Source organism: Elephas maximus, chromosome 18 (genome assembly GCF_024166365.1).
Source record: "Elephas maximus indicus isolate mEleMax1 chromosome 18, mEleMax1 primary haplotype, whole genome shotgun sequence".
Lineage (NCBI taxonomy): Eukaryota > Metazoa > Chordata > Mammalia > Proboscidea > Elephantidae > Elephas > Elephas maximus.
The window spans coordinates 53,486,312-53,501,643 of NC_064836.1; positions in this window are offsets into that span (position 1 = coordinate 53,486,312).

Here is a 15,332-nt window from a genome sequence, read left to right on the forward strand (position 1 = left end):
ATGTTAAGCGGTTTACAAGTCTCAGTAATTAATGACTATTTTTATCACAAAGAATATAGACTGGCTTCTTCCATCTTTCTGAAACTCAATGTAAGCCCCTATAAGCCTCAGTGCTGCATAATTGGTGCGATAGAGCTGAAAATGAGATGGAGGATATAATGCAGCTTCGGTAATCTGCTTTTAGCAAAAATGGAACAGGAGAAGCCCCTGGCAGCCTCAAATGCGGTTGCCGCTAAGATTTAAAGCCAAGCAGCTGTCTAGTGGTGCTTGCGAAACCCACATCTCTGTTTATATCCTTAAATAGATTGAAATGTTTTAAAGAATGATGTTTAAGAGAATGATTTACCACGGTAAACAATTTGTTTCCCAGACTTTGGGCTCTCGTTGGGTGTTTTCTCTGATTAGGGACAATTATGGACTGTGTGCTTATGTCAGTTTTTATTCTGACCACCCTGTGCTCATAATGTGCTCTCAAAGCACTTTTGATGAACAAATAGGTTTTGCTTTCTCAGTGTTGTTATTAAAAAACCCACTCTCTTGAAAATCATAATATGCTAATAATAGGTCTTGGGCCTCCACTGGGAAAATGAAAAAAGCTTCACATTCATCAAGGCATGCTAAGTGAGACCATCATAAGTGCTGGGTAATGTGTTTCTTTTAGATTTGTGACTATCCTTTCTATAGCCTGGATAGCACTCTATTGCCTAAACCAGTCGTAATTACAAATAAGCACCGAAAAGAGCACTCGAAATAAACAAAAAAAAAAAAAAGGAAAAGGATGGGAACACCTTCTATAAGGTCCTTAGACAAGTCAGGGTTATCTTCAGTAACATGTCTGAACAGTGTATAAGTGTTTCACTCATTATTTCTCACACAGCTAACATCACCCATCATAAAAAGGACTGGTTTCATCAAAAGAAGGTTATGTTTGGAGATCTTCTGGTTGCATCTTCTATGAGTATTAAATAAGGGCTCTGTGCCATCTCTCTAGGGATAACAAAAGGTAGAAAGTCTTTTAAAGGCATCTCTTGAGCATACGCCAGGTATTCAGGAATCAAAAGGCTCACTGAATAAACTAAATTAAATCAGATTAATCCAGGGTATGGTTAGATTAAAGAACCCTGGTGATACAGTCATTAAACCAATGAACTGCTAACCAAAACCACCAGCAGCTCCATGGGAAAAAGATGTGGCAGTCTGCTTCTGTAGAGATTTACAGCCTTGGAAACCCTTTGGGTCGCTATGGGTCAGAACTGATTCAACAGCAGTGGGTTTTTTTTTTTTTTTTTTTGGGTGGTGGTTAGATTGAATATGATAAGACAAATTTAATGAGGTAGAGAAACCAGTTGTACTTTCCTAAAAGATGTAAAAATATTTTAGTAATTATTATAGATAATGAGGAAACCCTGGTGGTATAGTGGTTAAGTGCTACGGGCTGCTAACCCAGAGGTCAGCAGTTCGAATCCTCCAGGTGTTCCTTGGAAACTCTATGGGGCAGTTCTACTCTGTCCTATAGGGTTGCTATGAGTCAGAATCAACTCGACGGCAGTGGGTTTTTTTTTTTTTTTTTCTTAATAGATCATGAAATCCTATGCTAGGAAAAAAGAGAGTTCAAAATATTAGAGAGTATATTATCCCATTACATACGACAAATGGATTCCAAAGTGAGTTACGGTCTTTTCTTTTGACCAGTTACTCTCCAGTGGATTATGATTCATGGTGACCTCATGTGTTTCAAAGTAGAACTCCTCCATAGGGTTTTTATAGCTGTGACCTTTCAGAAGCAAATTACCAGGAAAAGGCTTTCTTCAGAGGCACCTCTATGTGGTTCAAACCTCCAGACTTTCAGTTAGTAGCTCAGGACTCAGCTGTTTGGGCCACCTGGGGAGCTATCTTCTATTATCCTGTTCACAGCTGTTGGAGATCTCATGAGCAATAACAAGTTTACAAGGAGTCGTTGAGCAAGGTTCAAGAATGACTCAAACTCCAACTGTTGAATGAAAAACAAAATGAAACAAAAGCAGAACTTGAATTCATTCATTGCATGCGGAACACTCATCATAACAGAACGGATTAGGTGTTATCTGTTCTTTTCCTTTTACCTGTCTCACAAGGTTAAAGACTTTGGTAATCTGACCTATCATTTCCTATAACATAGATTGGAACACACAAAATTTAATTTCCCCTAAACATAAAGCTGAGTACTATTAAGACCAACACTTAGGCAATAATACAAAGGTGATTGCTGGACTCTGGAATTAGATTGTCTGAGAGTGGTCCCTAATGCTGTCAATTACCAACTTTGTACCTTGGGCAAGTTCTTCGCTTCATCTGTAAAATGAGTGTAATAGTAGAAACTACCTTAAAAGATTTTTGAGATAATTAAATGACTTACTGCATAGAAATATTTAGAGTAGTACTAGTGTATACAAAAAAAAAAATTTTTTTTTTTGTCTTTTAGCTATTATTATTTTTAAAAGGCATTGCTAAATAATATTTTCCATTGGTATGTACATATGTGTGTGAATGCATGTATGTATGTATGTATTTATATATACATATATATCAAAAAACAGGAAACCTTGGTGGTGTAGTGGTTAGAAACTATAGCTGCTAACCAAAAGGTCAACAGTTCGAATCCACCAGGTGCTCCTTGGAAACGCTATGGGGCAATTCTACTCTGTCCTATAGGGTTGTTTTGAGCTGGAATCGACTCAATAGCAACAGGTTTGGGTTTTTTTGGTTTATACATATATATCAAAGCACATCTCACCTGTATTATGTGATTGTCAACCAACAAACCTATAAAGCAGTAAGAATCAATATTATTCAATAGATGTATAAATAGAAGCCTAAATACTTACATAATTTTCTTAGGATCACATACTTAGGGAGAAGTAGGGCCAGAACTGGCATCCTGTGATTCTCACATATACTACAAAGTTCTCTCACCTAAGCCACCCCCTCCCCCCGCCCCACTAACTTTTTAAAAGTGATAATTTTGGTGAGAGTGATTCTGGTCACGGGAGAAAAGTGAATATAGGGAAAAGAAGTTAGGAGAAGAAGATACACCACAAGCCTGACCATGGTAAAATGGAGGGAGAACATAAAATGAGATAGAAGAACAAAAGATGGTGACTAAAATCTCTACAGGGGTATCTGTCTGCCCAAGTGCTTTGTTGGAACTATTAAATATTAGATGAGGCACTTACACTAAATAGATGTGAACAACTGCTTCAGGTTAATAACTTTTGACTTACTTCAGTGCTCAGTTCTTTTCTGTCCCACACATCTATGGCACCTCCCGTGGAGTGTCCTAGAAAACTGCTAATGCCTCAGTCTCTTCCAAGTAGGGAATACCATCCCATCACTGGCTAGTGGGTTTACTTCAAACATACCTGGGTTCCTTTATAAAAGAATCATTATGTCACAGCTTCCTTCCTTATAACTGTTTGGTTTTATGAGCTATACACCCTGTGAAAAGACAGGCTATTCTGCATAAAAATGCTGATAATATGGAACATTACGCCATTTGCTTGATTTATTGGATCTACCAAAAAAATGATTCCAATGAACACTGTCTATACCAGGATTATCTCCTTTATTGTTTTATATTCTCCAATGTCACCTGGAATGTTTTGAATTTTTTTTTTTTTTTTTTTTACAGCTTGGTACCCTTGCATAGGATTTAAAATGATTTCCTCACTGAATAACCTTCACCACATCTGACTCAGAACAATTCTTCACATTTTCTATAGGATTATCATAATATTACATGGTTCTGTTGCTACAATGTTATTGCATTAAAATAATAATGCAGTCCAGATAGGTTTCTAGATTGTAAATTTTTTAAGGCCAGAAAATATAATCATTTTTCTCAACCACTCCAGGAGGGATTATTCTCACAGAGTTATTGTTACTTTTAAGTGTTTAGAATACTTATACACATAACTTTGCTTTAGTTCACTCCTTCTTCAGTCTCCTACTTTTTATAAAGAGGCTTTTGTGACTTAGTTAATTCAGAAATAGAATCAGAAGTTATTTGTTAAGAAAGGCAAATTTCTGCTCAATAATAGAGAATTAAAAGCCTTACAAAATCTCTCGGTTGCTGATTAGTGTAGAAACATGTTGGGGGAATGGTCCGCCTCTATGCCTTCCTTCCAGTATGCCTACATAAAGGCCTTGGGCCCAGAACATTCTATAAGGAGGTGGGAATTGAGCCACTTTCTCTCTCTCAGTACCTTCTCTTTATCAGAGAGGCCTTCCCCATGTTCTGGACACACAATAACTTTCTCTGTTTCTTGCACATGTGTGGAAATGATACGGCACCTAGCCAACCCCACTTCTATATCTGTTCCTGGTTGGGAAGGCAAAAGAGGGGTTAGCATAAAATATCTGCCTTGCACTGACCATATGCGGGATGGAGCCTTATGGCCATAGGAGACTGGTGCCCACTAGTGATGCTGATGTCACCCTGTCTCTTCTCTGAGTAAAGCATTTCTGATGCACTGAGATAGCACACGTGTGGTATTTTGTGGGCAACTGCAAATCTTGGATGTCGGTGATACTCAGATGTCTTACAAGATCAAGAGTTTTCTGCTACAGGAAATGTTGAGAAGAAGCAACAAATCTATCTATTATGGATAATGTAGGTAGAATTCCTGATTCAAATGAAAGATTAGACTAAGGGTTTTCTGAGATTTCATAACCCTAAACTAACACATAAATTGTGTCAAGATGTGCGCTGAAAAACGATAATTTTCCATTTGATACTTGACAATGAAATTATTGGATTATCATGCTGTGAGGAAATAACCATGGAACTCTGGAATTCTGTGGACTTGGCTTTGAATGCCGGCTCTGACTTTTATCGGTTATATGCCCAATTTACTTAACCTCTCTGGACCTCATTTTCTTTATTGGTAAAATGAAGGTAATAATGTCTATTAGATAGGGTTAATGTCAGGACTGAGTGAAGGGACATGTTTAATGTGATACAGTTTTCACCAGATAGTGAGTGTTCAACACATAGCTGATATAACATGTATAAGTCTGTAGAAATAAAATGTGAAATACAATCATGCTAAAATTGTGCATAGATATGATTCTTTTATGAAATAAACTATTGTTTATCAAATCAATATACTCAGTCCTGTGTTTCACTTATGACTTCTTGACCTGTTAATTTTTCTTAGTTTCTTAGTTTATGTCATCCAACTCCATTGTCCTGATATCCTCAAAAACTCGCTTTTAAAAGAATCAAACAACGTATGTTTCTTGTTTGGCAATTACACCTTTTTCATAGACTGTAAATTCAAACACCATTACTTTATTATGGAGGGTCTTAAGGAAGTGGGGGGCAGTGGATGGGAAAGTAGTCTTGTTCACAGGAATGATCCCATTGAGTGTTGAGTACAGAAAGAAATGTTGACACATACGAGAATAAGACTTTAAACAATTGTAAGGAACAAATAAGCACTAAGATACCAAACACTAAAAGCAAAATTAAGAAACCAGAGAACCCAAACAAAAATATCAAAAAGGAACTTATTGAATAATTATTTCAGCTGAGGATTATGTCCTTTTGAAACACCAATTTTTCATTCATATATTTTTATATCTGGATCATAGAATGTTAGCGTGGAAAGCCGCATAAAGTTATCTAGTCAGCCCCTCAGCCTACATCAGTATTGAATCCCTCTAGAATGGGAATTCCAGAACACTTAACTGTGCTCATGAGGAACCTTTAAGTAGATCAAGAGGCAGTTCTTTGGACAGAACAAGGGGATACCGATTGGTTTAAAGTCAGGAAAGGTGTGCACCAGGGTTGTATTCTTTCACCATACCTATTCAAACTGTATGCTGCGCAAATAATACGAGAAGCTGGGCTATATGAAGAACGGGGCATCAGGATTGGAGGAAGACTCATTAACAACCTGTGTTATGCAGATGACACAACCTTGCTTGCTGAAAGTGAAGAGGACTTGAAGCACTTACTAATGAAGATCAAAGACCACAGCCTTCAGTATGGATTACACCTCAACATAAAGAAAACAAAAATCCTCACAACTAGACCAATGAGCAACATCATGATAAATGGAGAAAAGATTGAAGTTGTCAAGGGTTTCATTTTACTTGGATCCACAATCAACACCCATGGAAGCAGCAGTCAAGAAATCAAAAGACACATTGCTTTGGGCAAATCTGCTGCAAAGGACCTCTTTAAAGTGTTGAAAAGCAAAGATGTCACCCTGAAGACTAAGGTGCGCCTGACCCAAGCCATGGTATTTTCAATCGCATCATATGCATGTGAAAGCTGGACAAAGAATAAGGAAGACCAAAGAAGAACTGATGCCTTTGAATTGTGGTGTTGAGGAAGAATATTGAATATACCATGGATTGCCAAAAGAACAAACAAATCTGTCTTAGAGGAAGTGCAGCCAGAATGTTCCTTAGAGGCAAGGATGGCGAGACTGAGTCTTACATACTTTAGACATGTTGTCAGGAGGGATCAGTCCCTGGAGAAGGACATCGTGCTTGGCAGAGTACAGGGTCAGTGGAAAAGAGGAAGACCCTCAACGAGGTGGACTGACACAGTGGCTACAACAATGACCTCAAGTATAACAACGATTGTGAGGATGGCTCAGGACCGGGCAGTGTTTCGTTCTGTTGTGCATGGGGTCACTATGAGTCGGAACCAACTCGACGGCACCTAACGACAACAACCCAACCCACCCAGTGCCCTCGAGTTGATTCCGACTCATAGCGACCCTATAGGACAGAGTAGAACTGCCCATAGAGTTTCCGAGGAGGGACTGGCGGATTTGAACTGCTGACCCTTTGGTTGGCAGCCATAGCACTTAACCTCTACGCCACCAGACAACAACAACAGAACCTGATAAAAAGAGGCATCCCAGACAGTGGATGGAACAAAACAATATTTGCTTTGGCAATGCTGAATTTTGCTTGAACTCTGTGATCCTAGAAAACAGATATGATTAAAGAAATGCCGCCACTCTTTGTGTTCTCAAAAATGGCTTACTGAAAATCACCATCCTTCCCCATATGATTTAGATAAAGATACTCCCTGGCTTACCTATGACAAGGCTAGACACAGACACTCCAAACTCTCACTCTTTGCTTCATAAATGATTAAAAGCAGTGGGGAAAAGTGCTTTTTCCCACTGATCAATCAGAAACAAAATGCTTGTTAACCAAATTTGGGGTTAGCTTGTTTCTTCCTGCCAATTCCCTGACCTCTTGGCCCACCCACAGCCTGAGCCAACGAGCCAGTCGCTCTGGAGTTGGTTTTTTGTAAATAGATCACCAGGTCTTTCTTCTGAGGTGCCTATGGGTAAATTTGAACCTTCAACCTTTTGGTTAGCAGCTTAGCTCTTTAACCATTTGCACCGTCCAGGAACTCTGAAGCAACATACAATCTATCCTTAAAGATTTATTTATTCTCCAATCACCTCACCCTCTCATTCCACTTCTTCACACCTGTTATTTTTTCTAGCCTGGTTTATTTTCATCTCCAGGGACACTTGCTGATCTTATGGTCAGAGTATTCTCCCTATTATAATAGACCCTTCCCTCTATTGTAATAATCCCTTACCCTTTTCCTCCTTGCAAATAACCTTCCTTTCTGAACAAAGCCACTAAAGCCGCTCTCTCTGTAATTCTGGATTTTTTTCTTATTTGATATCCCTGCCCCTAAACCACTTCAGGAATTACTTGTACAGAGAAAAGTTCCTTAATTTTACAAGTTTATGAGTTACCATCAGACACCAGTTATTTTTTATTTACTATGGTTGTGAGTGATAAGAAATTATTATCCATTTATAATTTTTTATTGGTTTTACAGATCAGTGCTGAAAAGGTGGGAGTAAATTAATATCTCCAAACATCATGTATCTAGTGTTACGGATTGCATTGTGTTCCCCCCTCCAAAAAAAGAAATGTATATGTTGGAATTCTAACCCCTGTACCTGTCGATGCAATCCTGTTTGAGAATATGGTTTTCTTTGTTGTGTTAATAAGGTCATATCAGTGTATGGTATGTCCTAAACCTAATCACTTCCGAGTTATAAAAAGAGCAGATTAGACACAGGAGCAAACACAACAGGGAAAGACAGATGCCACTTGAAGATCCCCAAGGAAACAAGGGATGCCTGAGCTACGGAAACTGAAAGAGACAAGGATCTTCTCCCACAGGCCACAGGCCACAGAAACAGAACCAACCCTTATAGTTGGTGCCCTAAATTTTGGACTTCTAGCCTCCTGAACTGTGAGAAAATACATTTCTGTTATTTCAAGCCACCCACTCATGGTATTTCTGTTACAGCCACACTAGCTAAGACATCTAGTATCCTCCGCAAAAAGGAGAGAACTCCTCCACTCAAGCAGGATATAAACTCAGATTCATGTTCTTCTCATTTGCCTCAGAGCTTAAGACACCAAACCTTAGAACAACAAAAAATTTGCTTTCCCAGATCCCCTGTTTTGAAATAGTCCATTGACAATATCCATCATCCGATGTATTCCTCCTCAGTTTTTCTACTACTCTGTTTGCTGTCCTTTGGTACCTAAAGCTTGCAAATTAGAAAATCAAAACAAAAATAGCAGCCTTGTGTATAACAGAACAAAATGTTGCCCCACCCGTGCCATCTTCATGATTATCGGTATGTCCGAGCCCATTGTTGTGGCTGTTGTGTCCATCCATCTCGTTGAAGGGTCCTCGCTTTAGACTTCACAAAACATGATGTTCTTTTCTAGTGATTTGTTGTTCCTGATGACCTGCCCAAAGTAAGTGAGCCCAATTTTCACCATCCTGGCTTCTAAGTAAGGATCATTCTGGTTTTATTTCTTCTAAGACTGATTTTTTTTGTTGTTGTTAGTCCATTAAAAAAAAAAAAAAATTGCCATCGAGTCAATTCCAACTCGTAGTGACTCTATAAGACAGGGTAGCACTGCCCCATAAGGCTTCCAAGGAGCAGCTGATGGATTCAAACTGGCAACCTTTTCTTAGCAGCCAAACACTTAACCACCAGTCCATGGCATAGTCAATAGTCTTCAGCAACACCACAATTCCAGCGCATCAATTCTTCTTCTGTCTTCCCTTCTCACTGTCATTGTCCAGATTTTTTTTCTACCAATTTATTGAACACCTATTACATGAGCGATGCATAAGTATGGAATAATAGGAAGGATAAATAGCAGAAGTCTCTACTATAAAAAAAAAAAAAAACTATAGGGGCAACAAAAACAAGAATTAAAATTTACTAGGAAAAAAATTAAAAATTTTAAATAAATATATAAGTTCATGAGAATCTGAAGAGGTCAGCAACCACAATGTGTACAATAAACAATGTGGAAGACAAGGGTGTTCCAGAGTGTTTTTTTGGGAAGACTGCCCAGTGCAGACCCCATCCCTATTTACCTTGGCGGTGGTGCCCCATCTGTGTGGTGATGCTATTACGGTGAAGCGTGGAGAAGAAATTAAGCACATTTGTTGTTGTTGTTCGTTACTATCAAGTCAGATCCAGCTCACAGTGACCTTATGTATAACAGAATGAATGTCCAGTCCTGCTCCATCTTCATGATCTTCGGTATGTTTGAGTCCATCGTTGTGGCTACTCAGTGAAGTATAAGAGGGTTAAGTTGCATCTGCATGTTCACCTGAGATCCTGGGTACTGCATGCCATTTGCTTTGCCCATTATCAGTGTCCATAACAAATGATAAGGTTGCATGTCTGTGAAATTCTGCCTGGCATGCCGGTTGGCATCTCTGCCTAGAAGGAAACTTCAGGGACTGAAAAATGGAGAAATCTATCTTTTCTGAGGCCTTCTGAAGTAGCCTGGGATGGAAGAAATTGTTTCAGCCTGACCTTTCTATGCCATAGGAAGGTAGTGGGAACAGAAACAATGAGCCTTATATTCCCAGCTCTTCACATATACCATCTCCTTACCCCCACCTCTCACAGCAACCAAATGTAATATACACTGTTTCTTATATTTTATGGATAAAGAAAACTGTGACTTTGAGAGTTATGTGTCTGAAATCACTCAGCTAGTTTATTTTAAGGCCAGGATTTGAACCAGGTCTGGGTGATTTTTTCATATAGTACTGTTTTTTTCACATTTCTTTCCTTTTTTTCATTGCTTTCCTATCTATAAGAATATGCCTCCCTGGACTTTATACTTTTTTTTTTTTCCTTCTATCAGACTATTGTAAAAACAAGGGCAGTGGTATCATTGTTGAAATATTACACCTGAGATAAACTCACTGAAAAAAAAAAACCTTGGTCGATATAAAACAAATTAACCAAGCAATTACACTTTTGTCCTAAATCCAAACAGCCAGAAAACTTAAAAACTCATTTTTTTCCCAAAATTGCAGCAACACGAAGATTCTGAAATAATACAAGTTTTTTTTTTTTAAAGTGGCTTTCAATGCCACCGAGGAAATATTAAAATAGCTCTAATATGCTATCAGTGTTATCTATATTTTATTGTAATACCTTGAACAATTTCAATTTATTTATGGTGAATATTGTTATTCTCTTATAGGATCTCTATGCGTCACAAACAACTTGACAGGAACAGGTTTGGTTTTTTTGGTTATCGTTATTCTCAGTTAAAAAAGAACAGACAATTCCCTGATTGTGACTTATAAATGAAAGTTTAATAGAATTGTCTTTATGAAACACCACAGGGTCACTGAGCCTTTCCATTGCTTTTCTGTGGTAACATACTCACTTTTAAAGTCCCAGAAACTGAGTGGCAGTGAAAAAAGAAACATTCTTTTTACCAGGGATGCAAAGTTTCCAAATATAACTTGAAGGAGAGTCTGCATAAATATTTAAATGCTCCTTGGCCTATTATTATCCTTGTGTTCATAGTATGAGATTCATCTATGAAAGGAATCAAAGGCTGAATTTAAATTCTCTACCAGGATAATCACCCACTGTATCTAATTTTGAGGGTAAGTTATTGAAGAAACCGGGTCATCTACTTGTAAAGGACAGACATTAGCTAAAATCAAGGAGCCCTTCCTGTCGTATTTTATGAGTAATATCTCCTTCTCGTGGACTTTCTGCTTGCTCTCTTTCTGCATTAACCAACGAGTTCTCAGAATGCCTTTGGAGGACTGACATCTGTTTGCATGCGGATTTTTACCATGAAAAGCTATGTGGTCATGATCCTGAAACAATCCTGGTGGGTGACTGTGGATATACCAGTAATCTCTGGCAATGTTTGTAAGAAGCTCTGAATGGGTGTGAGCTCACAGGCTTTTAGAGAACTTCTCATCTGTACCTACTCCTGGGGGAAACCCTGGTGGTGCAGTGGTTAAGTGCTACAGCTGCTAACCAAAAGGTGAATAGTTCAAATCCACCAGGCACTCCTTGGAAACTTCATGTGGCAGTTCTACTCTGTCCTACAGGGTCGCTATGAGTCGGGATCAACTCCACAGCAGTGGGTTGTTTTTTTTTTTTTTTGGTTTATCTAGTCCTGGATGCTGCTGCCAGCTCTAATTTCTTTACTTTAAAGGATTAATATCCTTTTAAGGGAGGGCATCAAGTTACCAAAAAGGAAATTGTGTGCTTCTAATGACAAATGCACACGACTGTGTCTTTTATTTGGAAGAAGGGCACTTGTGCTATCTAAATTGTATATTCTTCTGTAAACAGACTCTCCAGCCATCCAGCAGGAGGAATCAATTCCCTGGCAGATGGTGCCAGACCTTTGCTCAGAAATGCACGTGCTTGATTTAGATGAAAGTTTTGATATTTAACCTTCTGTCTAAACCTTAAATCAGGGCCCTAGGGCAAGGACAAATGTCTTCATCTTTTTAAATTTAAAAATTTGTTTCAAACTATAGATGAGAAATTAAAATCCCAGAATGATTTGAGTCTGTGAGCACAAAAATAGCCCTCTAGCACAGCATGCATTTCTAACGAGAGTCATAATCTCAAGATCAGTCTCTCAAAATGAGACTGAGAATCAGAAAGAATTAGAAGAAAAAAGTTGTGTGTGTGGAAAGGCATATATAAAGTTCTGTGAACACAAAAACCAAGCTAACCAATTTAGAATTCATGCTTATTTAAATACATCTCTATACCCAATCCGCTAACACACGTATAAATATACACATAAAAAATACAATATAACCTAAAATTATGCTGTTTAGAATTTTTTTTAATTACCAGACTTAACTCATACAGCAGCTAGGGAAATTATTATAGGTTGTAGCTACTGCCACCCTAAAAATTGGTTTCAATTCAGCCTTTAATGAGATCAGTTATTTCTATTCATTTTCATGGGTACCTACTCCTGTAATGAAAAGGATTAATTCGAAGTTCCTAGAAATGCATCACCTAGCTCATGTTGGAGGGTAGCTAGTCTGTGGGCCATAAATATAAATTCATCAAGTACCAGGTTGACTTCATTAAAACTGATGATGTTTTAGTATTTCATACGAAGAGCTATGTGAAAGATTGAGTAAAGCAGGGTTTCAACATAGAGTCTATTTGAGGAGGAAAAGCTGTTATGGAAAGGAGATCATTCATTATTCAGAGATGCACTAGCGTGGGAAGAAATCCTTTCTTTCTCAAGGGCTAAATAATGTGAGTCTCAGGTGTCCCGTATGGATAAAATAGGCCTACATCTAACACAGCTAATGCAAAATGAGAAAAGGCTACTGGTCACAGCTACATTTCAAATGCCAATTATATTAATTGATTTTATTTTCACCTAAGTAAAATTAATAATAGTTGGAGAGTTGGATTAGGCGTTTGGGAGAATAATGCACACAGTATAGTTTGGGCCCACCATCCATCTGTCAGTTTGTTGTGGCTTCTGTGTTGTTATGATACTGGAAGCTATGCCACTGATCCTTCAAATACCAGCAGGGTCAACCATGGTGGACAGGTTTCTCAGGGAAGCCTCCAGACTAAGACAGACTAGGAAAACTAGGCCTGGTAATAAAAAATAATATATATATTTTTTTTATAGAAATCCAAAAATTAACCAGTAAAAACCCTATGAAGCACAATAGAATATTGCCCGATATAGTGTTGGAAAATGAACCCCCTAGGTTGGAAGGCACTCAAAATACACAGTGGTTACAACAATGTACTCAAGCAGAGCAATGATTGTGAAGATGGCACAGGACTGAGCAACATTTGCTCTGTTGTACAGGGGGTCACCATGAGTCAGAGACAGCTCCATAGCCACCAACACCAATACAGCTTGGACCACTGATCAGCCTCCTATTGGTAAGCTTCTGATTATAAATGAGTATTTTCCAATAGCCCTTCTCCAATCCAATAACCAATGACATTCAGATAGATGATGTTGGCAACATTAGCCTACTGTCATACTAAATGTGAGGTGCTAGCAAAACCGGCAGAAGGCCCATAAAGCTTGAGCCCATTAAATTCCCTGAGTAACCTGTCATGTTTTAGACTCCCGGCCTGCAATGTGAGTTATGAGTAGGTAACAATCAAGCAAATAATTTAGCCCCAATTTGATCTATTCATGAAGAAAAACGAAAAAAAGATAGCCACTTCGGTTTCACATGAAAACTGGGGCAATTGGCTTGGATATTTCACATTTTCAACTCAGACTGTTAGAGTCTTACATTTTCTGGGTTTCTATTTTCTGGTAAAACAAGAGGTGACTCAGATTTTTAGAGGTGACCATTAAAAACATATAAAACACCAAGAATTACTTGCAAAACAGTAATAGCCCATCTAGTTTTTTAAAGTGGAACTCTTGTATAAAATAATAAAATGTGTGTATTTCTTTGAAAATAATTGCCAGAAGCTGCTCTAAATGTTAACATGGTTCTCGTCATCTTGCAAGTGAATAATAACATATAATGATTCTCAGCCCTGCCGCAGGAATCCCACTTTGGGGCCAGTATCTTCTGTGACATCTATAAACCACAGACAAGACAAGATCACCAATAACGATGTCCTCAACAGCAATCGACCATAATGTTATGGGCCCATCCATGTCCATTGTCCTCCCCTGCACCCAACAGATGAGGAGGAGAATTCGTAAATGAGGTATGAATCCTTCTGTTGTACCTAACAGAGGCAGAATGTTTATCTTCCTAAATATTTGTAGAGCTCCTGTCAGTTGGACATATAATACTTGAAGAAGACAAAAGGAAGGGGAAAAAAGGAAGTGAAAAAAAAAAAAAAAACTAACAATAATAAAGTGTCTTTCAAGTCATTGTGGTAACAAATAGAGGGAAGAGGGAGGTGTGGGGCTTAGGGGTGACTGCCAAGTTCTAGGCTTTTTACTGAATATGTTTATGTAAAATGAACACTACAAATTAATTCAGTGAGAAGTAGAGAAGGAAAAGATTTCCAACTTTGTTGTTTCCATAATATAGCCCAAACCACCGGTTGACTTATTTCACTCTCAAGTTTTCACCTGGTGGTTTTGTTAGTATCATGTCAACCAAAGCACAATGGACCAAATATTATATGGAGAGGAAGAATATTCATTTTATCTTAAGGATCCAAACAGGCATGGATCTTACCTTCTAAAAGTCGATTCTGACTCATAGCAACCCTATAGGACAGAGTAGAACTTCCCCATAGGGTTTCCAAGGAGCACCTGGTGGATTTGAACTGCCGACCATTTGGTTAGCAGCCATAGCTCTTAACCACTACATCACCAAGGTTTCCAAAAGAAAAAAGTTTTTCCACTTGCTGCTAAGCACAGCCTATTTAACTACTGACAATGAGGACTCAGGGAGTTTGAAGCTTGAAGAAGGTAAAATAATCACCAAATCCAATTCTGTCATTTTAAAGACAAGAGCTGCAGTTGAGAAAATGGCCCAATACATTATCTAACTATGAGTTGTAAAATACATCATGATTATTGCCTATGCTACAGAATGAATAAATTATATAACCTTATCTCAGTTAATGACAATGTATACTTTCTCACAGAGGCAGGAGTAGCCCATCCAGCATTTGTGTCCTTTATATGTCCACATTGTGTATTGTATTGTTGAGAGCAACACGCTTAGTGTTAAGAACTAGATTTTGAAGTTAGAGCAAGTTTCCAAATACATTTCCTCTGCATCCTTAGGACTATAAAAGCGTGCAACTACTTTATTGCTCTGATTTTTTTCCATCCATAAAATGGGTTGAATAATTCACAGAGTTGCAATAAAGATTAAATGAAGTAATAAATGTAAAGTGGCTAGCACATTTCAAGCACTCAAAAAATATTAAATGTCGTTATGCTTTTATATTTACAAGCACAAAATATTTCATAGCATTAATCAGTAAAAAATCAATTTTTCCTTA